Genomic DNA, 25,106 nt, shown 5'->3' with positions numbered 1-25,106 from the left:
CCAAAAAATCTCGAGTTGAATGTCAGGGATCATCAGGGACTGTGCAGAGGGAAAGTACCAGCAAACCTTCAACCTGTCTCATGGCAGGAACTGCAGGGAGATGCAACAAGGAGGCTTTCTGTCAGAAATAATGCTGGCTAGGTCAGGGAGATCTAAAATTTCACTGCTGCTATGCATCAAAATGAATTCGAGATGCATTCAAGAGGTAGCAGAATGGAGTAAAACACAGAGTAAAGTGAAATAAAAGTTTCTGTTTTCCTCCATCCGAATACATTACTAAGTATTGAAGTAACAGAAAAATCATAAAAATTCACCAGTTTGGGGACATAAAAAAGAAAAGAGTAACAAAATTTAAAAGGCAAACATCCTTTGGATGTATTTTCTGTGAAAGTGACAAAGTGTGCTCATAACGTTTCATGCCTGCACGGTGCCTTAGGAGTTATTGTGGTTAAATTTCTTCTTAGAGGATCTGCAGGATACTAGCTGCCACCGGACTCTGGGATTATGGCTAAATTTATATAAGAAGGCAATCAGCATACCAGTTGAGAGCATAGTCTGGCTTCCTTTAGGTCCAGGTTTGGGTTCAGCATTCCTATTCCAGGAATTTTAATTTTTCTTCTGGACTAGTTTTATGCTACCTCCGAGACACTCATTTTCAGTTTCTTTATCTGTGCAAAGGAGGAAAATAACAATGGCAACCTCACAAGGTGAGAATTGGAGTAAGGTCTTCCAACAATGTCTGCTACAGAACTAGAGTTCAACAGGTGGAATTGATTTATCATTTTCATGTTCGACATGTTCATTGTTAGTCATTATGACCATCACTACTGTCATGCTCACCATCGTCACCACCGTCATCACCACCAATCACCATCATCACATGTTATTACCATCTTCCTCATACTTATCAACTATCCTCGCATCGGTCCTTATCACTACCGTCACCACCATCATCATCATCATGTTATTGTCATGCCTTTCGCCAGCCACTTCCTCCATCATCAGTCATAGCCATTGTTGGAGTTCTACCTTCATCATGACTCACCATTACCATCACCATCTTACTCACTGCCTTTGGACCCAGAGCCTCATTTTTTCCAGCACCCGAAGCCTTTTAACCTCTTCGGGGGTGTTCAGAGAAGCAGTCCCACCTGAGGTAAAGATGGGGTTAAGTGAGGGCAGGTCACACACCCCAGCCTTTGTGTTTCCCTGGCTTCCATTATTCATCAGTTGCTTTCCTGACCTGGCCCTCTTCACTACTGTTCTCATCACTCCATCAAGTCCCAGGACATCATGTAGCCATGAGAAAGCTAGAAAACATTTCTCACTCACAGTATCCTCATTTTTAATTTGGGGTAATAATACCTTTGGCTTCATGATTGTGAGGAGGACTTTAAAAAAATACATAATTCTTAGAATTAGCTTAGTGGCAGAAAGTTCCCCAAAACTCCAATTGAGAGAAGGAGGCTTGCTCAATGTCATATCTTATTGAATCAAGGAAGGCCTATGGGAACCCAGGTTCTGACTATTGTTAGATTTATGGCCTACTCTTGTGTTAAATATGGAAAGACAGGCTGTTGCTTGAATCTTCAATGTGTAGCCCAGTTCCCTCTGATCTCCGTCTTCATTCACTTCTGAAGGTCCTAGACTGGCTTTTATTTATTTACCCAATGGTGATAGCTTTTGATTTTCCACATTAGCTTTCTTTTTTCTTCCTCCTTCCTTCCTTTTTCTTGTTCAAATTACTTATGACCATTTTAAAAATACATAATTTAAAGAACCAAATGTGACACCCCTCCCCCAAATGACAGTTGGCAAAAACCACTAAAAATATGTTAACTTTTAATTTTATGTGTATACATTTTTTTTACCCCTAAAAGAAATAATAAAAAGAATTATACTTGCAAAACATGTAGTATAGGTCTTAAAGCAAGCAATCAACTTACGTCAGCCAGATGCCTTTGACAGCACCCAAGAAGGTTCAGACCCCTGGGTTCCCTTTCCTGAACATACCTACCTTGTGTCTGAACTTTATATGTATGTAGGGTCTGGCTTGGATGTGGCTCACCCTTTTAGTAAGCAATTACTTGTGTGAAAAGGCAATTCGAAGGATATTCTCTTTTTTCTTCCAAACAGCATGCTTCTGCCTCAACGTCTGATGGTGAAGCAGACCTCCTCTGGAAAAGCAAGTCTGTCTCTTGTGCAGTTCCTCCCCAAACCCCTCCCACCCTCGCCATATGCTTCCCCCCCTCCCTCAGCTAATTCCCATCTTTTGGGTGCCATACGGTTTGGCAGAATCTTGGCATGGGGCTCTGAGATCTGCAATTATACTGGGTGTGGCACCTGACCACTCTCCCTGTCTATCCCACTTTATTGTCTATGGAAATATGGATGTGCCTGGAAATAGGCGTTTAGATTTGTTCCTCTCATGGTTAGAACCAATTGCACCTCACTGACACTGACACACTCTTGTTGATGGAAAGGCTGCATTTCAATTGGAAGAAGTGTATTGAGAAGGTATTCTGAGCATGTGTTCTCAAATGATGTTATTCTTTTGTGGCTGTGATTCAGGACAAACTGTTTCAGTAGGCACTGCATCGTGCATCCTGTGAGTGTGCTTGTCTCTGCTCTCAACACGGTGCATCAGGGATCAACGGGCACCCCTGCATTATCTGACTTGGGACTCATAATTGCATCAGGCTCGACCCTCTGATGGAAAACTCCAGGTCAGTCAGGAAATGCTGTAGAAAGGCCCCAACATCAGCTGATCTCTGGTTTTTCTAACCTTTACCTTCATTTGCAATTCGCCCTGGGGCTCCATGGCATTATTCTCCTGTGGGATCTCTCTCTTTCTTGGGCTGACCATGATTGAGTAAACTCCAGCTCTTTTCTCCTTGGGAAGGAATAAACCTTTGGCCCATATACAGGCTTCACTAGGGAGCGGTCACTCCCTGATGTCTTCTCTGCATCCACTAACCCACTTGCTATTTGTTGTTAGCCAAATGTTGGGTCTATGCAGTGGCCAGGAACTAGTCCACCCAACCCACGCAGGTCTTTATCCATCCCAGCCTTCCTTAACTCACTCAAGAAACACTGCATTCCTGTTCTCAGAAAGGTTCCCCTCTGGACCTGGAAAAAGAGATGGCAAAATAAAGGGATGATTATGTAAGTACAGGGTGGAGACTACATTTGAAGGAGGCATAAAATGCTATGAAAACAGAGGTATTTGGACCTGGGAATTACGGAGAGAGAGGAGGGGCACATTTCCTGGAAAGCACACTCATGGGACAGAGTCTCTCAGTTTACTGCTCTGTCATCTCCATCTCCACTGGTTTTGCCTTGTACTTAATTGGTTATTGTACCAGTGTCCTGCCTTTGTATTGTACCCTGTGTATGGGTACTTTCCCGAACTTGTGTCTTAGTGACTTTTCTATTGTCATGAAGAGGCACCATGGCCAAGTCAACTTATAAAATAAAGAATTTAATTGAAGGCTTACAGTTACAGAGGGATCAGATATAAGCTCTCAGCTACTGCTTCAATCCCATAGCTGCCTGTCTGCTGCCACGCTCCCCACCCTGATAGTCAAGGGCTCACCCCTTGTGACTCTTCAAGGTAGTTGTTCTGGGAATCGAGTTTCAATTCCTACATAATATCTCTTGTGGAAATATTAGCTTGTCAAGGATCAAAACAGATCCATTTGGGGAGTTTTAAACATTTGATTTAAATTAAACTTTCAATCTCTTATCCAATTTTAAGTTTGCCTTTTAATTCCCAGCTTGGGGGATGGGGTGGCATGCATGGACTCAGACTCAGCTTCCTGCCTTGGGAAGAGCATACAGCCTGTTGTTCTCAGTCAGCCCTCTGTGTCTTCCTTCTCCTGGTTCACCTGCTACCTCTAAATGGCAGGGAGGAGTGGAAGGGGGGCTGTGCCGACAGCTGCTAGTGTAACTGGGCCAGAGATGCCATGGCAGATGTCCAGCTGCTCAGTGAGAGTCTCAGGGCCCTTCAAGCTGTGAACTCTATGACACAGAATAGGTCCCAACATGGATGATACATTCTCTACTGGCTACCACTGGTACCCTCTCAGTGTCTGCTTTCGGGAAATCTCTCCGGATCTGCTGCAGGAATCTCTCCAGTCTGCAGTCAATCCTCCTACATGGGGGGTCTTTCCATGATGGCTTTGGCGTAGCCATGCCTAAAGTCCATCTAACCCACAGTAAGTTTCTGTGTAGCTGAGTCCTCAAGAGGATGGTGCTTCTGGGAGGGTCCACCTCAGAAAGCAAGGAGCTCACTGGTAAGAGGAAGCTTATGGAAACCTGAACTGACAGGTCGAACAACTAAGGTGCTGGCATTTCTCACTAAACCCATGCACCTGCTGCTAGTGCAGCCACAGTCCTATTTGCCAGGATCTTGGGAGTCTCCTGGCATATTTTGAGTTTTAGGACTTATACAGAAACCAGAAAAAAAAAGTACAAATCAAATGGAAAGGTAGAATCATGTGGCACCTATTGCCTAGGGTAGACCATAACTATGTGATAATGATAGGACAGAGACAAGAGCTGCTTAGAATGATGGGTGCATGAGTGCTGCATTTGCTCTGTGCCTTAGCCTCAGCCTGTGATGACAGGGAATGCACGCACATATGTGTATTGAACATGCAAGTGTGTGTGTGTGTGTGTGTGTGTGTGTGTGTGTGTGTCTGTGTCTGTGTGTCTGTGTGTGTATGTGTGTGCAAGTGCACCTGTAGTTGGAACATGCATTCAAGAGTTAGCACACTTTGAGGAACACTGTGAGTGGTGATAGTGTCATTACATAAAAGAACCTTCTTGGAAGAGGATTTGATTCTGTGAGGTGTGTATGTGAGTGTAAGGGATGGGGTGGGGGGGAGAAGGTAGAGAGAAAGAAAAAGAGAAAGAGGAAGGAAGAGAAAGAACATGGGAGAAAGAGAAACAGGAAGGGAAAAAGAAAAGGAAAGAGGAAGTGAGAGAAAGAGAAAGAAAGGAACAGAAAGGGAAAGAGGAAGGGAGAGAAAGAGAAAGAGAAAGCACAAAAAGAGATAATGAGAGGAAGAAAAAGCAAAAGAGAAAGGAAGAAAACAGAGAGAAAGGGAAAGAGCAAGTGAAAAGAACAGAAAGGAAGAGAAAGAAGACCAGAAATGAAGAGACAGAAGAGAGAAAAGGAAAAGAGGGAGGGAGAGAGGAAGGGAGGAAGGGATACTGAGAAAAGCTGGAGAGAACTTTCGCTGAGCGAGGGATCCTAGCCTGGCCTCCTGTGTGCCTTTATGGGGCTCACACTATGTCCTAAGAGACACAACTAATACAAGGACCTTAATGCCAATTGCTTCAGTGGATCAGCAGACAGGAGCTGTCTGGAGGAGCTGGTGCCTAGGCCGGGCTGAGGATCAAAGAACTAGGGAAGGGCTGCTTGGGAGGAGCTACAGCCACGAGCAATGGTGCTGTAGTTGATGGCTATGAGCTTGCTTCCTTGCTTCCTTGAAACTTTAATGATATCCAAGCCACCTGCTTCCTTAGAGAGTCCTGGCCTTCCTGGGTAGCCGCCAGTGAGCTTGCTCAATGTCATAGCCTGCCCCTTGCCACTTTTTCCCACCCAGCTGCTCAGTCAGCCTTCCCAGTGGTACCTTCGTCCTTCCCCTGCACCTGCAAGGAAGGTGTGCTAGGTGGCTGGAAGGCATGGGCAGAGAAATTTCTGGATGTCCTGAGTCAGTACATTTTGCCTCCTCCTGTGCTGGCCTCATACCCCTGTAGCCCCATGAAGAATGCTGAACAAGGACAGGACAAGGACAGAAGCCACAGAGGGAGCCAGGGTTTGATCTTGACTTCATCATTTCCTGGTAAAGCCCCTAACTTTTGAGTCCAGGTTCCACTTAGACCCAAGGTGATTGTAAGCCTAGCATGAGGTGACTATTAAGTAGCTGCTAACAAGGCCCCAAGACACTGGAATTCAATGCTATAAGAATTGTGTTTGCAAACTAAGAAACATCAAGAACGTATCTGGCATTGTCACGTGCCTCTTATTGGTGCCTCTAACCTTTCCTGAAGACAATAATCTTCAGGATGAAGGTAGAACTTTTATAAGAAAATACATATTTTAAAGGCAGGGTGGCGCAGTTCCTGAGGGGCAGAAGTAGGCGGACATCTGTGAGTTCAAGGCCAGCCCAATCTACATAATGAGTTCCAGGACACCCAGGGCTATGTAGAGAGACCCTGCCTCAACAACAACAACAACAACAACAACAACAACAACCAAAAACCAAGAAAGAAAGTAACAGGGTTTTGGGTTCCTTTTTAGAAGTAGTGGGTTTTTTTGTTTTTTTGTTTTTTTTTTTTTGTTTTTAGGGGGTGTTAAGGTGTGGGAACAAGCTGCTAGCAAGTGACCATAAGAATCCTGTTGGAAGGTCTGGGGCACAGGACTGTGTGACACTTGTCAGGCTCAGGCGTTGGGGATCCAGACGAGGGAAGAAGGGTGAGGGTAGGAAAAAGAGGCATTCAGTAATTTACTAGGCGAGAGGCTAGAGCCTTCTGTCAAATACTGGGTCACTTGGCTGTCGCTATTAGTCCTGGCTGTGAATCAGTCAGGAGCCTTCCCACGAGGCTGCTCTTCTCCTTGAAGATTAATGTCTGTCTTCAGCTAATGTCGTTGAGGAGACAGTCAGAGTGCTGAAAGTGACAACAAGGAAACGTCTAGAATTAGCCACTGCTGGGATACTAGGGACAAAGTGTGGGGAGGGGCAAAGTCCTTTTGGGGAGGTTGGACATCACTTGATACCGAATGACAGTTTGCCTACCGCTCTTTGTCCCTGGTGGCTATTGGGCCTGTCACTTCTGAGGAATTCCTGGATGGCCATGCAGAGCAGTCTCAGGGCAGGCTACTAAGTCCATGAGGATGAGACCTCTGTTCACAGATCCCTTTGCTACCAGAGTCTGTCTGGGTACCTACATTCATGTGCATGCTCTGTCTGTCTATCTGTCTGTCTGTCTGTCTGTCTGTCTGTCTGTCTGTCGACACAATGTCACTATGTGTCTTAGGCTAGCTTTGAATTCACTTTGTAGCCTAGGCTGGCTTTGAACTGACAGAAATCCTCCTGCCTCAACTCCCTGAAAGCTGGAAGCACAGGCCTGTGCCAGCATGCTTTGGTTAGAAAGGATGTCTGCTGTACCCAGGTCTATGCTATTTCCAGTTGTCTTTTGCTGTGTGTCTGAGCAATCGGGCCTGTAGTATGATGGTACCACGTGGTAGAAGAATCCAGACTCTTGACACCAGTATGAAGAACTTTGCAGACCGGTATGGGTCTGGGACACTGGAGAGGATTGCATCACTGAGAGAATAGCATTTTTACTATGGTCAGTCATCCCTACAGAGCAGTGATCCTGTGCTGATGTCCTTTGTCCACCTCACTTTCTCTGTCCCCATAGCTGGGACAGGGCCTGGGTTTGAGTAGATGGTTAGGTTATTAGGAATCACAAATATTGGCTGTCAGAGTGTGGCTGGTGACCTCTGCCCTTGGAGAAAGTGGTCAATTTATAAAAGCATAGGTTAGGAGCCAGGTGCACGTGGTCTTAAACCTTCAATCTCATACTGATTAGCTGTTAGGACTGGGCCTTGAAGAGTCCCAGCCACCCCATCTGTATAAAGGGCCAGAACCTCCTCTTCTGCTATTGAGGATCAAATACATTTTCAAAATAACGTGTAGCTTGGTTCTTACTCCTGACTGTCCCCACCTCCATTCACAGGTTATTTTGTGCATGGAAACAGAATTTTATTCTGCTTTTGGCCTTTCTTATGGCTAGAGAAGAATTTGATATTACAGAAGTTTCTCAAGAACATGGAGCCTAGACATTAATCAGACCTCAGGGCCCACTCTGCCCCTTGGTCTGTCCCTGTCTGGGCCACTCTTCATGTGTTTCTTGCTACCCAGATCAGTTTATAGCTTTCCTCTGTGGGAAGTCCCCTAACCTAGAGACAGACAGAATGAACCCAAGTCTCCAGTACTTGGGAAAAAAACTTCCTCCCTCTATTACAGATAAGCTATGATCTGCCACTAGCCTCTAGATGCCACCTAGCCCCTAAATGCTACCTAGCCATAGATACCACCTAGCCTTAGATGCCACCTAGCTCTAGATACCACCTAGCCAAGATGCTACTAGCTTTTAGATGCCACGTTAGCCTTAGATGACATCCAGCCCTAGATGCTACCTAGGCCCCAAATGCCACCTAACCCTAGATGTTACCTAGCTCTTAGATGCCACCTAGCCCTCAGATGCCAACTAGCCTTGGAATGCCATAGCCCCTAGATGTCACCTAGCCCCTAGTGGCTAACTAGCTCTTAGGTGCCACCAAGATCCCAGATGTGGTAGTAAGTTATCTCCAAAATTGCCTGATGTGCATCACCTGGGAGTTTGTTCCGAATCCAGATTCCCCCAGCACTGACAGTACTTTCTGATACCTCCAAAATTAATGAATAGCTAGCAGCTGGAGGTCAGGAGTCCACTATATGCTGATGTAGTCCCCAGCAAAGGATGAATTGCCAAATCCTTTCTTTCCCTATGGGCTGGCTTTTTAGATGCCAGTGATAGCAGGTGTCACAGCTTACATTCTACTTGCAGGAACTGGGCTAAGTGCTTGGCTGGAGGCTGTGACCCAGGTGCTGTTATAAGTCTCATTACAGAGGAGGCTCAGAGGGGGCAAGTAAGTTCTTTAAGAACACACAGCTAGTGGGGAAGGGGCCCTGGGATTTGAACCTAGCTACCTGACTCTAGCCCTGGAGATATCTACTACAGTGCTTCCTGCTTCTCAGCAGCAAAGACAGCAGAGGGTTTTCACTGGAGAATTGTAGTAGTTGTAATTTGAAATGATACTTTGTAGACAATGCAGAATGCTGAGGGCAGGGAGACCCGCCAGAGGACCAAGAGAACATAGATAGTCTATATTAGAGTGACAGCTAGGCCCAGACTGGAATGTGAAGGAGAGCACAGCCCCTTCTAGCCTCACAGTCCAGGCATACTCTATGATTTGTTGTTTTCATATCCACAGGGACCTGCTTGTCAGGCTGACACATTGGCGACCCTGCAAGCTGCTGCCATTTGGCAGCTTGTGGGGCTGGCTCCTGGTTATGGATACAGTGAGTAGTCTTTTCAGCATTGGGCTTGCATTAACACGCCCTTCCCTTAACAACATGCTTGAGGTTTAGATGGGCTGTCATTATCATGTTCCTTTATGGGCTCTCTATAGCCTTTCACTGGTGTTGTCCTCAAGTCCCCATCCTCACTTTGGCTTACATTTTATGCCATTTAATCCATCACAGTTGCCTTCCTCACTCTGTTCCAGTTTGCTCCATCCCAGAAATTCTTTCCCTTGAGTGGCTGCAGATTGATGTGTTAGAAAGAGCCAGATATATAGAATCTGAAAAATCCCCAGTGTTCATCCATATCACCCTTTCCATGTCTCAAGGAATACTTTAGAGGGCAGAAAGAGTGAGAGAGCCGACAATGTGTCTAAGGGGCACATCAATGCTGCCATTGGTGAACCCACAGTAGCTGCTGTTGCCTGTGTGGCATCTGTACAAGACTGAACACATGAGAACTGAGTCATAGATGGGGGGGACTCACAGGCCCCCACTCCATACACCAGAACTAATGATGTTGGAGAGCTGCTTGAAGTGAAGAAGTCATTGTCTTTAGTGATGCAGCCACAGATGAGTTACTTAAGCTGTGGTGGATAGCTTCACATTCATGCTCACAGCATCGACCCTGGTTAAACCCAGTGGCTCACAGAACAAAATCAAAACAAGAAGACATGAAAGTAGGATAGGGGAAATGGGGATTGGTGGGAGTCGGAGGAGGGTAAAAGTGTAGAGAGGACCAGTAAAAGAGCTTAGTACTGGGTAAGGGCTTCTGAGGCCAAGCCTAGACCTGAGTGTTATTGCCTCATGGTGGAAGTGAGAGAACCAATTCCTACACGCTGTTCTCTGACTTTCACATGTGCACTGTGTCATTAGCATACCTATACATAATGAATGAATTAATGAATGAATGAATGAGCAAATGTTTAAAACAGGGAAGATGAAGGGTCAAGTGTGACCAGGGTGTATCACGGGCATATATGGAATTGTCAAAGAGTTAAGTGATACTAACCCCAAGTGCCCTTGATCATTTACTAGATGGAGCCTTAGTCTTCTTGTCTGTAAAGTGGGAATGACTGACTTGGAAGAGCTGTTAAGATTGAGAGGGATGTATACAAAGGGCACGGCATTAGAAAAGGGTTCATTGGCTCTGCTGAGCACTGATATTCAGGTTTGTCTCCATTTGTAATCTACTCCTCTGATCTCGAAGCTCCCTCTCTCTGCCCTTGGTAGTGCCCCTTAACAGAAGGCACCAAAATATAGAACAGGCCCAGGCATCGCTGGTCATGTAGGGCCTGACATAAATCACCTGGCCAAAGGGACACATTGCATCAATTCCTCTTTCCTAGTCTAGTCAAAGTGGGGTTTTCCTAATGCCATTCAAATAGTGTCACTACTGCTCAGGAGGACAGACACATTCAAGAGGTAGCAATAACCTCTGATTTTTAAAAATTAACTATTGTAGATCTGGGTATTGTGGCTGTCTCACACCTGTAATCCCAGAATCAGGGAGGCTGAGGCAGGAAGATTGCCATGAGTTTGAAGCTAACTTGGACTACATGCTGAGTTCCAGAAAGCCTGGGCTACAGAATGAGATCCCATTTCAAAAAAAGCTAAGAAAAATTAATTTAATTATAGCAGTATGTTCTTCAGGTAAAGGAATTGTCTAGTGATTGGCTAGTTGTGTCAGTCAAATCACTTGAGACCAAAATTAGTAGCTTCATGGGGAGGTGTCTTTACATTTGCAAGTTGGGTTTGAAGAGTGATTTGAGTTTTCTTGAGCATAAGAATAACCCAGAAAGCATGTGGAAGCGTTGGTTTCTTACCCTTGTCTACAGAAGATGACTCAATCCCCAGGAGATTCTTATCAGGCAACTTGGAAAAACACTGACTTTGTGTTTCTGGGAAAAAAATTGATAGCTGTATTAGGATTCTCTCTTCTTTCCACATAGCAGTTGATTTAAAAGTGAGCAAGTTTAGTCTATAGAACACATCTGTGTGAGGGTGTGGCAATATACAAGCATGCATATGTGTTTCTGGATGTATTCAACGTGTGCATGTCTGTGTGTACGTGTATGTATGTGTATGTGGTGTGTGGATGTAGGGATGTGTGTGTGTGTATGTAGGTATGTGTGTATATGTACACACACAAATGTGTGTGTGTGCTTGCTTGTGTGTGTGTATTTGCACACTGTAAAAGTTAAGACACTTTTTACTGTAGGTCAGAATAACAAATTTAGGATATTGGGTTATGAAGTTAATTCAGTCCCTAGAGTCTTCCTGTTTATTCTTTACTTAGGAAAACAAAAAAGGAAGATGAACTCCCTTGCTTTTTTCTCTCATTCCCCAGAAGGCTTTGCTCAAAGAAACAATTCCTTGTATCTACAGAAGAAGTGGCTATTAGAAGCTAGATTACCATTTCAATTGCTGCTGACATTGAGGGGTTTTCAAACCATTTCAGCAGGGCTGATTTGAAGATCCAGGCTAAAAGCAGGCATTGTAGTGGGTGTCTCCCTATATGATCTCATTTAAATTCACAGCATTTTTGTGGGGGATTGTTACCACCATTTTGTGGATTTGCAAATAAAGGCTGTGGGAGTTCAGGGACTTGGGGGAGTTAACACCTGGGATATTGCCACGAAGTACTGTGACTTCTCTGAAATCTTTAACAAAATCATCCTTATCACTAGAATGAAGTTCCCTAGAATTTAATAAGCTGACTTTGAGTGGACTGTTTTTTTTTTTAAATTTGAAATTAACAATTAACTTTCCTATTGCAAATTGGTGACACGCAGGGACTCTTGTAGTTAAATCAGAAGGAAATAGGCTTTTGTAGTGAGGTTAAAAAAATACTACTTAGGAGTCACATGGCTTTGAATAAGACACTGATCTTTTCCAAAGCCCAGTCTCTAAAAAAGGAATACAAGAGTGTCAATTCACTCTTCAGACATGGGTGGATGAAACAAACCATTACAGAGGTCTAAGTGTCAATCGCATGGTTAGTACTTAATAAAGTTTAATTCTGTCTTTCTTTTTATTTCTGGTCACAGTTTGAGTGTCCATCTATCATTGCACATTTTCTTCTTAGACATTCTGCTAACTTTCCATAGTAGTGTTCATAGTGATAATATTTACAGTGTAGTAGGATAACCCTGAAGGCTTGGGTTGAATCCCTAGCACCAAATACATACATGTATATGTAATAACTACCATTTATTGTTTTGCATATATTTTCTCTTTGAACTCTCAGCACAGCATTATGAGGACACCTTTATTACTAACACGCCTTGTTACAGAGGCGGCTACATCTAAAAGCATTAGCCTCAAGCAGCATTGTGTAGACACGTGTGGCAGGCTTCTAACTGGGGTGGTGAGCCAGAGGAGGCTGGAAGAAATGACTTGTGAGCTGAGCCTGGAAGCCTGAGCACTATGTTCAATGCCTAGTATGTATGTATGTATGTATGTATGTATGTATGTATGTATGTATGTATGAGGAAGATAGGAGACATAAGGAACCAACCCCATAAGCTCCTCATTCGCACACACTGAGGTATTAGGAGAACAAAGTTTGCAAGGTACCAGGTTTCTGGGTTGTTGGCATGGCTTGTGTCTACAGTTTCCACACTTGACATTCTGATGTCTCATTCTGGTCAGTGTTTGTTTAGTACCTAATACTATTTGATAATAAATCACATATTTAGATATTTGCTTGTTTTCTATTTTCTTCCAATAGAATGAACAAAACAAAACAAAACAAAACAAAACAACAGTGACAAAACCAACCAGGGTGACAAGTCCAGGGAGACTTTTGTTTTGTGCCCTGAGGAATCTCTTCAGGCTACTACTGGCGGTTGTAAAACAGATACAAATAATTTTAAATACATGAATGAATGAGCAGCTGCCCATCCTTTTTGAAATCTTAATTCACTTAACAAATATTTCCTGCTTATACCTACTGTGTGCCCAATAAGCCCTGGCAACAGAACAGGAAATTTCTGTTAAATATCTTAACCTCGGCAAGAAGTTGGGAAGGCGGAGACTGAATTGCTTGTGTTTGTGTCCCAGTTTCTTCATATGGCAGACATACAGGGATCTTTATTAGTTGGAAGAGTGACTCAGCCTGTGAGGACAGCAGAGTCAGTGTGTGCAATGGAGGAGATGGGACTGCATGGCTTCCACAGGAAAAGGTCATGCTTGTGAGCAAGCATAGAGACACTTCTCTTTAGTGATGGCGGAGACACGCTATGGGTTGTCTTTCATGGACTTTCATCTGACTCTAGGTCCTTTGAGGGCAGGCTCACACCTGTTTCTTTAATCTCAGTGTCATTAGCAGCACATGGCCTGGTGTACAGCACATGGCTGAGAGCAGTGGGAACTCAATCCATTTACTCACTATGTGAATGAATGGCTCCCAATGAGCAACTTTTACAAAACTGTCTATGACGAACTTCCTTGACCATTTTATCTTCCGAGAAGTACCTCTTTGTTAGCTTTGTGTGTGTGCGTGTCACAAAGGCTGTGGTTGTCCTTAAAAGCTCACTTGAACTTTCTCCTTCCCCTTTCGGGGCTTGCAAATTGAACACTCACCTAGCTGTCCATTTCCCAGTGAGCTGGCTAATGTTACAGGCCCTCCCATCCCCAGGTGGGTGATGGTACTTAGGTTTTGTCCTTTGGGTTTGAGTATTGGGCTGTGGGGTCAGTTTTACCCACCCACAGTAGTAGCTGAGAGAAATGCCAGCTTGTTGTCTATGTGGTTATTCAACATGACTGGACTAAGAAACATCTAGACTCAAGGGGCATTAGTGAAACACACCTTTAAATACATGGCTGTGGGAGTTTACAGGGAGCATAAACAGAGTAGGGCAAGACCCACTGTGAATGAGGGCAGCGCTATCCCATGGACTGGGTTACCAGGCTGAATAAAAAAGGAAAAGGGAGAAAACCAGCTGTACACCAGCAGCCACCTCTCTCCCTCTGTCTTTCCTTCCTTCCTTTCTTCCTTCTTTCCTTCCTTCCTTTCTTCCTTCCTTCCTTCCTCCCTCCCTCCCTCCCTCCCTCCCTCTCTTCCTCTCTCCCCTCCCCCTCCACTTCCTTCCCCCCACCCTCTGTCTCTCTCTTTCTTCTTTCTTTTTCTTCCCAGATGTGAGCAAGTTCCTGTTGCCACAGCTGCACAATCCTCCTCCCACCATGCCTTCCTTCCCCACCAGGATGGATTACAAACCCCTAAATGGGAGGCAAACAAATCTTTCTTCCCTGACATCCCTTGAACCAGGTGTGGTATCACATTATTCTCACTACAGTTTTGTGTAGAAACACACTGTGTGGGACTTTGCAGGCCCTAGAGTCACCTGCTTGTGTTCCAATTTCAGGTGCAGAACTTACTAGCCATATGATCTTGGTTCAGTTGCCGAATTTCATGCTTTATTGTTCTCACCAGCAAAATGGCTGTAATAACTGTATCTGCATTATCCGTATGTGTGTCTCACATGGAACAGTTCTAGTCATATAGATACTGAATAAATGTTAATTATTCAACCAAGCATCTATCAGTTATGTATTCATAAACTTTCCTGGTGTCTATTAGGGTGTAGGTAACTTGTTCAATGCTGAGCATACAGTAAGAAACAAGACACAATCACTCTCCTCAATTTGCTTGCTCTCTTAAATGAAGAGAAAAATAAGAGAAGGGGTAGTTATTGTGTAGTGGTTGAGTTTGGGAAGATGGGGTTTGAAGATGCCTTGGAAGCACACATTAAACTTTCTAATATTGTCCGTAGAACCAAGGGCTGGAGGACACAGTTCCAGCTGAGTCTAGAAGGCTGACTTGGCATTGAACACTGTAAGTGTTAGGGTGTGTAGTCAAGGGCAATCCAGGGAAAGGACTAGATTGTTCAAATGACTTCTAGAGGATAACAGGAGGGCTAGACCTTTGGTGCAGGTCTATGGTTTAGTCTGGCTCAGGTTCGAGTTGGGATGCAAGTATAACCTGAGGTGTGGATGGAGAATTAGAGACCGGATCAAACACTATACTAGGGGTCAGTGTTGTCCAGAATTTAATGTGTTGTCCAGAATTTAATTTAAAGCTTAGAGTTTTTATTGCTCTAGTAAAGTACCATGACCATAAAAAAATGGGGAGGAAAGAATTTATATCATTTTACAACTCTCAGATCACACACTCCTTCACTAAAGGAAATCAGGATAGGAACTCAAGGTACCTAGAGGCACGACCTGGAGCAGAAGCAATGGAAGGGTGCTGCTTACTGGCTTACTCCCATGGCTTGCTTAGTCTGCTTTATTATAGAACCAAACACCACCAGCCCTGAGATGGCTCTACCCACAGTAAGCTGGGCCTGTACATCAATCACCAATCAAGAAAATGACCACAGGCTTGCCCACGGGCCAATCTGAGGAAGGCATTTTCTCAACTGAGGTTCCTTCTTCCAAAATGATCCTAGTTTTGTCAAGTTGACATAAAACTAGCTAGCACAACAGTCCGTCTCAAAAGACTCTATGAGAGTCTGTACATCCATCAAGTGTGCAAGTGTGATTGCTGTTGGGAGGGAACATCTGAGAAGCATGAGGGGAAGATGCTGGAGAGGACTGGAAGCTGTTAGAAAGAAAAGAGGGAAATATGCAGGAGAAATCTAACGCATACCTCTCCCTCCTAGCTCAGACTTTGCCTTTCCCCGAGTAATCTGGGGGCATTCAAGTCTACTGCAAGAGTTCTTCCTTTGCCCATGGAGTGCTTGGCCCCAAAGTGGATGTTTCTCCCTGCTCTGAGATGACATCTACACTCGTTTTTGTGTTTTCATGAAAGATTGGCTCATCAGAATGCTTCTCAGAGCAGGTCAAGGAGAGCTCCTGCATCAGTATCATTTGGAGATGGTCATTGAAACTGTAGTCTCTCTTCCTCTATGAGCAGTGACAAGTGTGGACTGGTAAAGTTGTTGGAAGTAGTGGAGATGGGACAATGACATTTTGCAAACATCACAGTTTTAAGTAGTTCGGATTTAAGTAGTTCATACTGATAGGTGGTAAATCTGGGAGGATTTTTGTTTAGAATGGGATATTTTCTTTTCTTGGTTTTAAAACTTTAGTAGTCTTTTAATGGATGGTTATTAGAATGATAATTCTAGACACTTTGAGTCTGAATAGTCTGTCTCTTGACTGTGTTGATAATTAGCATCACCAGTGAGGGACAGATGGGCAGTGTGCACTTTTGATGTGATATGTTTGCAAACACGGTATTGCTAGTATCATATCACAGTTAGAAAATCACAACCTGGATGCATTCATGAGAAAATGTCAATATGAAGAACTTGGCCTTGTACCCTCAGCTTCTGGGAGCAAATCTGTGTCATATCTGATAGAAGTGTCTTTGTTCAGTGTGGGAACTAACAATGCCAGCCCTGTGAATAGGGTGGGAGTTTGGATCACATGCTATCACTTGACCTGGAGGTGGATTTCAGCTATAGGGCCAATCAATCAATGATGCCCAAGTAATGGAGACCAAAGCAAGCTGGACCCTGAGCCTTGAGTAAGGGTCCTTCACTCAACACTGGAACACACCAAGTTCCAGGAGCAATGCAAGCTGACTCCAAGGGAAAAGGTCCACAGAAATGTCAAGTCTGCAACCTCACATATATGCAGTAGCTAATTTTAGTGTGTGTGTTTCTTACAATAAATTGTAACGGAGTCTGATAGCTTCTGGTGAGCTCAGTGAGTCTTTCTTGAGAATCATTAAACCTTCCAAAAGTTTAGAGAACCCGAGTCTGGAGTTGGTATCAGATGTGAGAACAGCTCTGAAGACTACACCCTCAAAAGGCACTTAACTATGGGTAGGCAGAACATCCCAAGAGAAAAACTTTGTATCAAAGAAAGTAGATGGTACTCTTCAAAAACTATCATAAAAGGCAAAGCAAGGCTGAGCACCTCTCCTGGGTGAGCCAAGACTAAGGGGGCATGGTAGCTAAGTGCTAAGCATAAGCTTAGGTTGCATTTTGAATGGGAGACAAGAAAATCCTATAAAGGATGTTTGAATCCATCAGTAAAATTGAAAAACAGATAGTATATTGGAATAAAGAATTAGATCTATGCTAGACTGGCAGAAACCAGTTATTGTGGTTATACAGGAGAGCACCCTTTCTCCTCTTAGCAAACACACATAGAAGCATTTAGAGGTAAAGGGCCCTAATGCCTCAGATGATTTATAAAAATTATATATATAAAGAGTACACGATACAGCAAATGGCTCTAAATACCAACAACAGATGAGCCTGAATAAAGGATAAATGGATTTTCTTTGTGCTACATTGCAGCTTTTCAAATTATTTTTCAAACAAGGAGTTAAATAAAACCTAGGCCCTGAACCCAGCACTTAGGCCTTGGATTCTGAAAGCTCTTTCCAGCTAACTAGGGCTTCTGGGAGAAGGAGCTTATTCTAGGAGCAAAGCCAGAAAAGGATGGTGGAAGATGAGCTCATGGTGTCTCACGGGGCCAGGAAGTAGGGAAATAGTGAAGTATTAAAAAACAAACAATAGGGCTGGGAGGATGGCTCAGTGAAGCAGATGACAACCTGAGTTCATCTCCCAGACCCACACGGTGAAGAGAAAACTAACTCCCACAAGTTGTCCTTGGACTTCCATAAACATGCTGTGACCCCTACATACTCATACACATGCATGCACACATAGATACATGCATATAAAATAAATGAATTAAACAAACAACTAAATCAATAGGATATATCAAAGAGACATAAGCAAATCCAATTGCCCAAACTGTGATAATTAGTCAAACAGAATAAAATAGTGTTAGCCTGGAATACAAAGTAAAAGCTTTTGGTCTATGATAATGTACAATCCAATCCAATAAAGAAGTGGAGAAGAATTGCAGACAATTAACGTCGATACACTGTCCTGGTCAGGGATGGACGTCGCTTTACTCTTTAGGTATGAGCTATCCTTTGTGACTTCCGGCAAAGGTGGTGAGGAGTTGGATAGGAAAAGAGTGAGCGTATAGTAAAGCCAATTGCAAGTATGACATCAGCGAGGTGAACAAGGTCACCATCACCCATGGCCAATCAAGCCAGCACTACATGCCCTTCAAACGATGTGAAGGAAATAGCGCTCCAACCCCAGTACAACTTTGAGGAAGACTTGAGGCAGATTCCAGTCGAGGGGTACCCTGTGCAGAACCTGACCAGCACTCTTCAGCACTGTCAAGGTCATCCACTGGGGGAGTCCGTGGAACTGTCACAACCAGGAGTGATGTGCTTCCTTGAAAGGGATCTTGGCGCAGAGAAAGATGTTAAAGTACATCGAACTTGATGCATCCATTTGAACAAATGTGCTATTCCAATGTAAGATGACAGTGACAAGGGAAGCTGGCAAGGGCAATATGGAAACTCTGTGCCACTGTTTTACAGAAAAATCAAGAATAAAGTTGATTTTACAAGTGCTGCTGCTATTGGGCTAACTTCTGAGAGTAGGGTAGTAGCTGCACATTGTTGTTAGTGATTAAATGTTACCAAATGTCCTTTGTTGCTTGCTTGCTCCTCTGGCTAGACATGACTCTGTCAAGGTACTGAGAATTTGCCTCCTTCTCTAGCACCCTGAGCCGGCACAGAGCCTGGCCTGCCCAAGTGCCCAGAGACACCGAATGAAGAACGAGTCTCAGCAGCCTCTTTCACACAGAGAGGAAGAGTAAGTAGGACGGCATCCTTCCATGTTTACTTTCAAGGAAGCTTCATGGCCCAGTCCTTGTTATCTATCACGAACCAACAAATATTTACCCTGGGCACTGCGTCACATTGTTAATGATCCATCATTCCCATTGACCTGGTCCATGGAAAAGAGGCCTCCTGCTTTCCTGCTGCCCTAAGGAAAAGCCAAGCAGTATACAGAGGTTTAAAGTGCATGCTTGGGGCAAGGGCGTGCTTTCTGTTCTAACACCAGCTGAGCAGATCAGGTAGCAGAGCCAAGCAAAAGCCAGGACCACCTGCTGTTTATTTCAAACAAGCACTGGCTCCCTGGCTATGCCCAGACCCCGAGAACATCTGAGAAAAGCCCTATCAGGGCTGGTAGCTCCTCCTTGGGGCTTCCCCTAGTCGATCTCGGTTCTGCTCATTATCTTCCTGTGCTAGCTGCTGTGTCCTGGGCTTGAACTTTGACTGAACTGTAGTTCCTAAATTCAATATACCAGGTACAGCGTCTCTGCAAACTGAGCCTGTGTTAAAGATACTCGTTGTTGGGCACGGTTCTGAGGCCTCCAATTATGTTTTGCTTTTGGAAGGCCAGGTCCTGGAAATGATGCAATTCTCCAGAGCAGCTTTGGAAAAGGGCGCCCCTACAGGAGAAAGAATAGCAGTGCTCTCATTCTAGGTCAGGTGCTTTGCATGTATCATTCTAGTTCCCCTTAAAAACAGCCCCGTGGGGCAAAGGTGCTGGTGCATGTGTGCAATCTCAACTCTTGGAAGATGAAGCAAAATAATTGTGAGTTTGAAGACAGCCTGGGCTATGTAGTGATTTCAAGGCAATCGTAGGTTACACAGCAAGATCCTGTCCCCAAACCAAACCAAACAAAACCACGTCAGGCCTGGAATGAAACATTTTAAGTATATCCATTTTCCATATATGACACTGGTGCATAGAAAGCTCTGTCCCTGGGTGCTGATAATCGATAGAGATGGCTTTGGATGCAGGTAGTCATGAACCATCCTAGAAAGCAGGCAGGTATATGCAGTGATGGAGACCGATAGTGATTAATGAAATAGGAGGTGCATTTCTTTCCTAAAAGTCCAAGTTGTGTGAAGGATGGAGAGGTGGTGGGCAGAGCAGGTCTGGATATGAAGATTCATTTTAATATCTGTGCCTGTCTGAGGCCTCTTCTGGAGCAGTATTTCTTGGGTATGAGGTGGACTTAATCAGCTAGGGAATGAGTGTCTCTTTCTCTAATTTTCCTTAACTAAACTGATAAGCACTGGCATACAAGGCCTCCAGCTTTCCTGGCACCTTGCAAGATATCTCTGAGTCACTTTCTACACTCTTCTGGTATGCCCGTTGTGATGGGGAGCACACGTCACTGGTTTCTTTCCCTTGTCTGTTTCACTTCTTTAGGTGCCCCCAGTGTATCCTGTGCGTCCCCCACCCCCAATCCCACTGAAACCCTTATCTGCAGGGAAACTCACATGGAAACTTAGGGATAACTCCATAAACTTTCAGTATTCTGCATTCCCCAGGACACTGTCCTGGTCATTCTGGGTCAAAGTTGACTTGTCCCAATTTGTGCATTCTCTTACCCCCAAGAAAGAATAAGCAGAGAGCATAATCCAGAAATAGTAAGTCACTGTCTCTTATTTCCCATCAGCCATCATCAGGTCACGAGATCAGGCTTTGCTGCAAAGGAGTCCTTGTTTTCTGCTAAATGCAATAGTGTTAGTAGCCACAGCGCTGTGTTAGGCCCCTACAGAATAAGTGGTTAATGTGAGTTAAACTGTGAGGCTAGCCTGGCAGAGAAAAGAAAAGCCATGGGTTTTCTCCAGAGTCTTACTATGTAGTCCAGACTTGCCTTGAATTCACTGTAATGATTAATATTGATTATTCACTTGACAGGACACAGAAACAACTAGCAGACAATCACCTGTAAGTATGTAGATTAGGGACGGGTGGTGGTGGCCCATGCCTTTAATCCCAGCATTTGGGAGGCTGAAGCAGAGGCAGGAGGATCTCTGTGAGTTCGAGACCAGCCTGGTCTACAAGAACTAGTTCCAGGACAGTCTCCAAAGCCACAGAGAAACCAAACCTGTTTTGAAAAACCAAAAAAAAAAAAAAAAAGTATCTAGATTAGGTTATCATTTTGGCATGCCCACGAGAGATTATCTAAATTAGATTAATTAACGTGGAAAACCTTAACTTAGGTGGCATCATTCCAAGGGCAGGGTCTGGCCTGAACAAAGAGGACAAAATGAACTGAATACTACCATTCTTTGTTAGACCATTGTGGTTTAAAGGGGCCAGGCCCCTTTTGGAGCTGGCATCTGAAGCTGTAAGTGTTGTCCACAGTTTTGCAGGCAAGAAGAATATAAAATTGAGGAGGTTGTGGAGTTCTGTTTCAAGATTCCAGAGAATCACTGAGACTAGGCAGTAAGAAGCAAAAAGTCTACGAGAGGCCATTGTGTGAAGATGTGAAGGTGAACCCTAAGTTGAAATGTAGATTCTATGATGTTAGAGATGCCAGGATCATGGGACCATGCTACAGGCATGGAGTAGAGACGCCTTAAGAGAGAGTCTGTGTGTGTTGCAGGCAGCAGAACTGAGAATTGTGGCTACTCAAGCCCTCTTGAGTCTCAGTAATTCTACGACAAGCCCTGGATACCTGACATGGAACTGTGGGATCTGGTGATTGCCCTGCTAGGTCTCCCTCATGCTTTGGCCCAATCATTCTTTGCTATGACTTAGTCTTCATTTAGGGAAAGAGAATGTCTGCTTGGTGTCACTGTATATTAGAAGTGTAATTTTTTTCCCCAAAGGCTCACTGTTAAGAGGCTCCTGAGTTTTATAAGCGATTGCACTTAGCCTTTTATCAGGGTTGGAACTACTAAAGACTATGGGGACAGGTGGCTGACCTTTGCAGAGATCTGAACCTGTTGGGACACTGCAGTGGAGTGCTGATGAAGTAGTTAACTGAAGACCAGTTACATCATGATTGATATGAGAGCTGAACAGCACAGCACCCTAAGGATGGCATTCCAGTTTCAGGCTGGGTTCTTACACTCTGTCCATTGGTGGCTGAAGCTCTTTCCCTCTTTCAGCTCAACCTAAAGGCCATTAGATTGTGGGATAATACTCTGGTTCACTGTAAAGATTTGCCACACATATTGGTTTAATAAAATGCTGATTGGCCAGTAGCCAGACAGGAAGTATAGGTGGGGCTATCAGACAGAGAGAATTCTGGGAAGAGGAAGGCAGAGATACAATCATCGGCCAGGTGCAGAGGAAACAAGATGAGAATGCCTTACCAAGCCATGTGGCTAAACATAGATAAGAATTATGGGTTAATTTAAGTTGTAAGAGCTTGTTAGTAATAAGCACGAGCAATAGACCAAATAGTTTATAATTACTATAAACCTCTGTGTGTTTATTTGAGACTGAAGGGCTGAAGGACAGGGTGGACAGAAACTTGCATTTACATCTCTATGTGTGAAAGTGGGTTTTCTATGCCCAGAACCCTCAGTTGACAACAGAATGACATCAGGTAAGTTGCTGTTTGTAAACCAGGAGATTCTGATCTTTTGTTGACTTGAGTAGGAGCCTTTGAGATGGATTAAATGAAAGCAGTTTATACTGTGGAGAACACAGAGCAGATTCAGAAATTGGGGTGGCAGACCTCCAAAGAGGAGGCATGCCAGAGAAAGACATCTTCAGAGAGAGAGCATTTAGCAAGGTTTTTATTGTAGTTAGTGTATTTGCTGAAGAACTCAAACTTTGACACTAAGGAAGAACTCCAGACCATGCTGTCCCATATACTTGACTGTGTGACCTTAGATATTGCTCAGCCTCTCTGGGCCCCAAATGCCTCTTCAGGGAAGAAGAGATACTCATCTTTCCCTTACAGAGATGTGAGCATTGTGTGAGAATCACTGGAGTGCTAGGCACAGTGCCTGGCATACAGTGGTGCTTAATAAATGCAAATTCCCTTCACCTTTGGACTTTGCTTAAGAGAGATCAGAGGATCCAGCAGACCCTGTTGGCTTCAGGAAATAGTTATTACAGAGAAGAAGAAAATCATTCCCTCTGATGTTTGGAATTTGATAAAGAGAACCTGAGTGTTTGACCCAAATCTCTTTTACCAGTTATATTGTCACAGTCTGGTCATATCCTTTCTCAGAGCCACTTGCTAGAATGCCAGGTGGAGGTGGCTCTTTGGAAACACAAGGCCAAAGTGAAAGGGTGATTTTGGAAATAAAAGATGGGAAGACATCAGTGAAATAGCATTTCCACCCCTGCCTCAGGGTAACGACTCTAAAATCGAGGGGAATGGATCCAGCAGGAGGAGAGAGAGCCCCGGTGTGCGGTCCACATGCCTGCTGCATTTTATAGTGGTTCTCTGCTTGCCATCTGTTTGTGATGGTCTCACTTAGCCATGGGGCTTATGCAGATGCATCTGCGTACATGGATGCCTTTACTCAGCAGATATGAGGATGAGGGATGCACATGGCCATCACCAAGTGGCTCACAGGCTCTCTGTGCTTCCCTCTGCTCGGCTTTCTCTTCTTTGTCTTTCAATTTCACTTATTTCACATTTCTCAGTCATCCATATTTATAACAAAGTGAGAAAAAAGAAGGCTCTAAAGTGTAGGGCATTTCTATATTGTGTTAGGCATTCATGGACACTTCCAATTTAATGCTCTATATCACCATTACCATGTAGGATAGGCCCAAGTATTCCCCGTTTTGCTGATGAAGAACACAGGCTGGCATGAAACCGCCTGTCTAGTTCATGAACTGGGGAATGGTGGCACTGGGAGTGAGCGCTGTCTAACTGTAGAACTCTGCTATTGGATTGATGACAACCGTGAGTAGATAGCTGGGTACGGAGACACATGCTGCAGTCCCAGCATTGAGGAGGCAGAGGCATGAGGATTATAACAAGTTCAAGGCCGACCTCCTCTGCACAGAAAAGCGAAGCTGGTCAACAGACAGTTCCAGGCCAGACATGATTCCCCAGTGAGGCCCTGTGTCAGAATACCAATTAAACAACACACACACACACACACACACACACACACACACACACACACACACCTACCACCACAACTGCTACCAACGCCCTGTGTCAGAATACCAATTAAACAGCACACACACACACACACACACACACACACACACACCTACCACCACAACTGCTACCAACGACAACAACTAATTGTACCTTTCAGTTTTTCTTTTCTTCTGTTACACGTGATCTATCTCTTCTTCAGCAGTCTGGGTGGACTCCCCTTCTATGCTAAACGATGAGCTCCCTCTCGTGGCCAAGTGTGGTTCTGCAAGCCCTCAGTTATTGGAGGACACAGGTCAATGTGGAGACATTTTCTTCTCAAAGAAGTAGTTTTGTCTACCAATATATTTCTGTGGATTTCTTACCACAATAGAGTCCAAATCTGGGTTTGCCTCCTCTGAAAATTATCTGTAGTAGAAATGGCAACCCCTATCTCCTAGGGAAGCCAGAGAGACAACTAGGTTCACACTTTCATAGAACTCCAAGTGTTTCCCATCTTAACTGAAGACTTTTCATTACACCGTGAGTGTCAGGTGTCTCTTATTTACAGGAGAGTGAGCCAGGAAACAGGGATAAAAGTGACTTATGAACAGTCATTCTTACCTGGAACTTGACATTTCAGCCTAAGGTCTGCTATGCTGTGGGACCCTTCCATCCCCAAACCACACTCTCATCCTGGTGTACTATCTTCCAGTGAGATGGAAGGTGGGTGACCGTGGCAACGATGTACACATGGCACGAGGCAGGTTACATTGCTTCCTGCCACACATCTATCCTCCTCTGCTCCATCCTTACCCAGGAAGATTAAAACATAAAGCAAAGGGTCTGTCAGCTTTTTGCTTTAAACCCCACCTCCCCCCAGAATGCAAAGGCTGAAATCCAAACTCTTCATCTTGGTAGGCAGTGTCTTTAGCCATCTGGATGTGGCTTACCTCCCCAGGCTTCTCTCCTACACTGCAACTCCTGGGGGACTTATATTTCTATGGCTGCCTTCCAATATCAGCTCCTGTACCACCTCTGCCACCAGGAACAATTCAATTGTCCTTCCTACTCCAGGTGAGATGGTATCTCCCTCGGGAGGATACTGGAAGCCCATGGTTTATGCTTTCTAACCCTCCCTCCGTACCTTCCTTGTTTCTTAGTTTGTGATGTTCAACAGCCCCTTCCCCGGCTGCTGGCTTAGTTTAT

The 25,106-nt window shown here is 44.3% G+C and overlaps 2 long non-coding RNA genes across 2 annotated transcripts in view; one reads left to right on the top strand and one right to left on the bottom strand.

The window, feature by feature from the left end:
• Positions 1-2,319: 2,319 nt before the first annotated feature.
• LOC118238314 overlaps positions 2,320-25,106 on the top strand; it is a 39,329-nt gene continuing 16,542 nt past the window's right edge. The window contains exons 1-2 of the long non-coding RNA XR_004768258.1: positions 2,320-2,726; positions 18,750-18,844. This is a non-coding gene — a long non-coding RNA (uncharacterized LOC118238314). The remainder of the gene's footprint in view (positions 2,727-18,749; positions 18,845-25,106) is intronic.
• Positions 6,222-24,139, bottom strand: LOC103161629. Its single transcript, XR_003482871.2, has 3 exons — positions 24,072-24,139; positions 10,967-11,041; positions 6,222-6,678 (listed from the first exon to the last, which is right to left on the bottom strand). It is a non-coding gene; the product is annotated as an uncharacterized LOC103161629 (long non-coding RNA).

The sequence above is a fragment of the Cricetulus griseus genome, chromosome 2 (assembly GCF_003668045.3).
Source record: "Cricetulus griseus strain 17A/GY chromosome 2, alternate assembly CriGri-PICRH-1.0, whole genome shotgun sequence".
NCBI classification, from domain to species: domain Eukaryota; kingdom Metazoa; phylum Chordata; class Mammalia; order Rodentia; family Cricetidae; genus Cricetulus; species Cricetulus griseus.
This window is presented reverse-complemented; position numbering and strand designations above follow the sequence as displayed.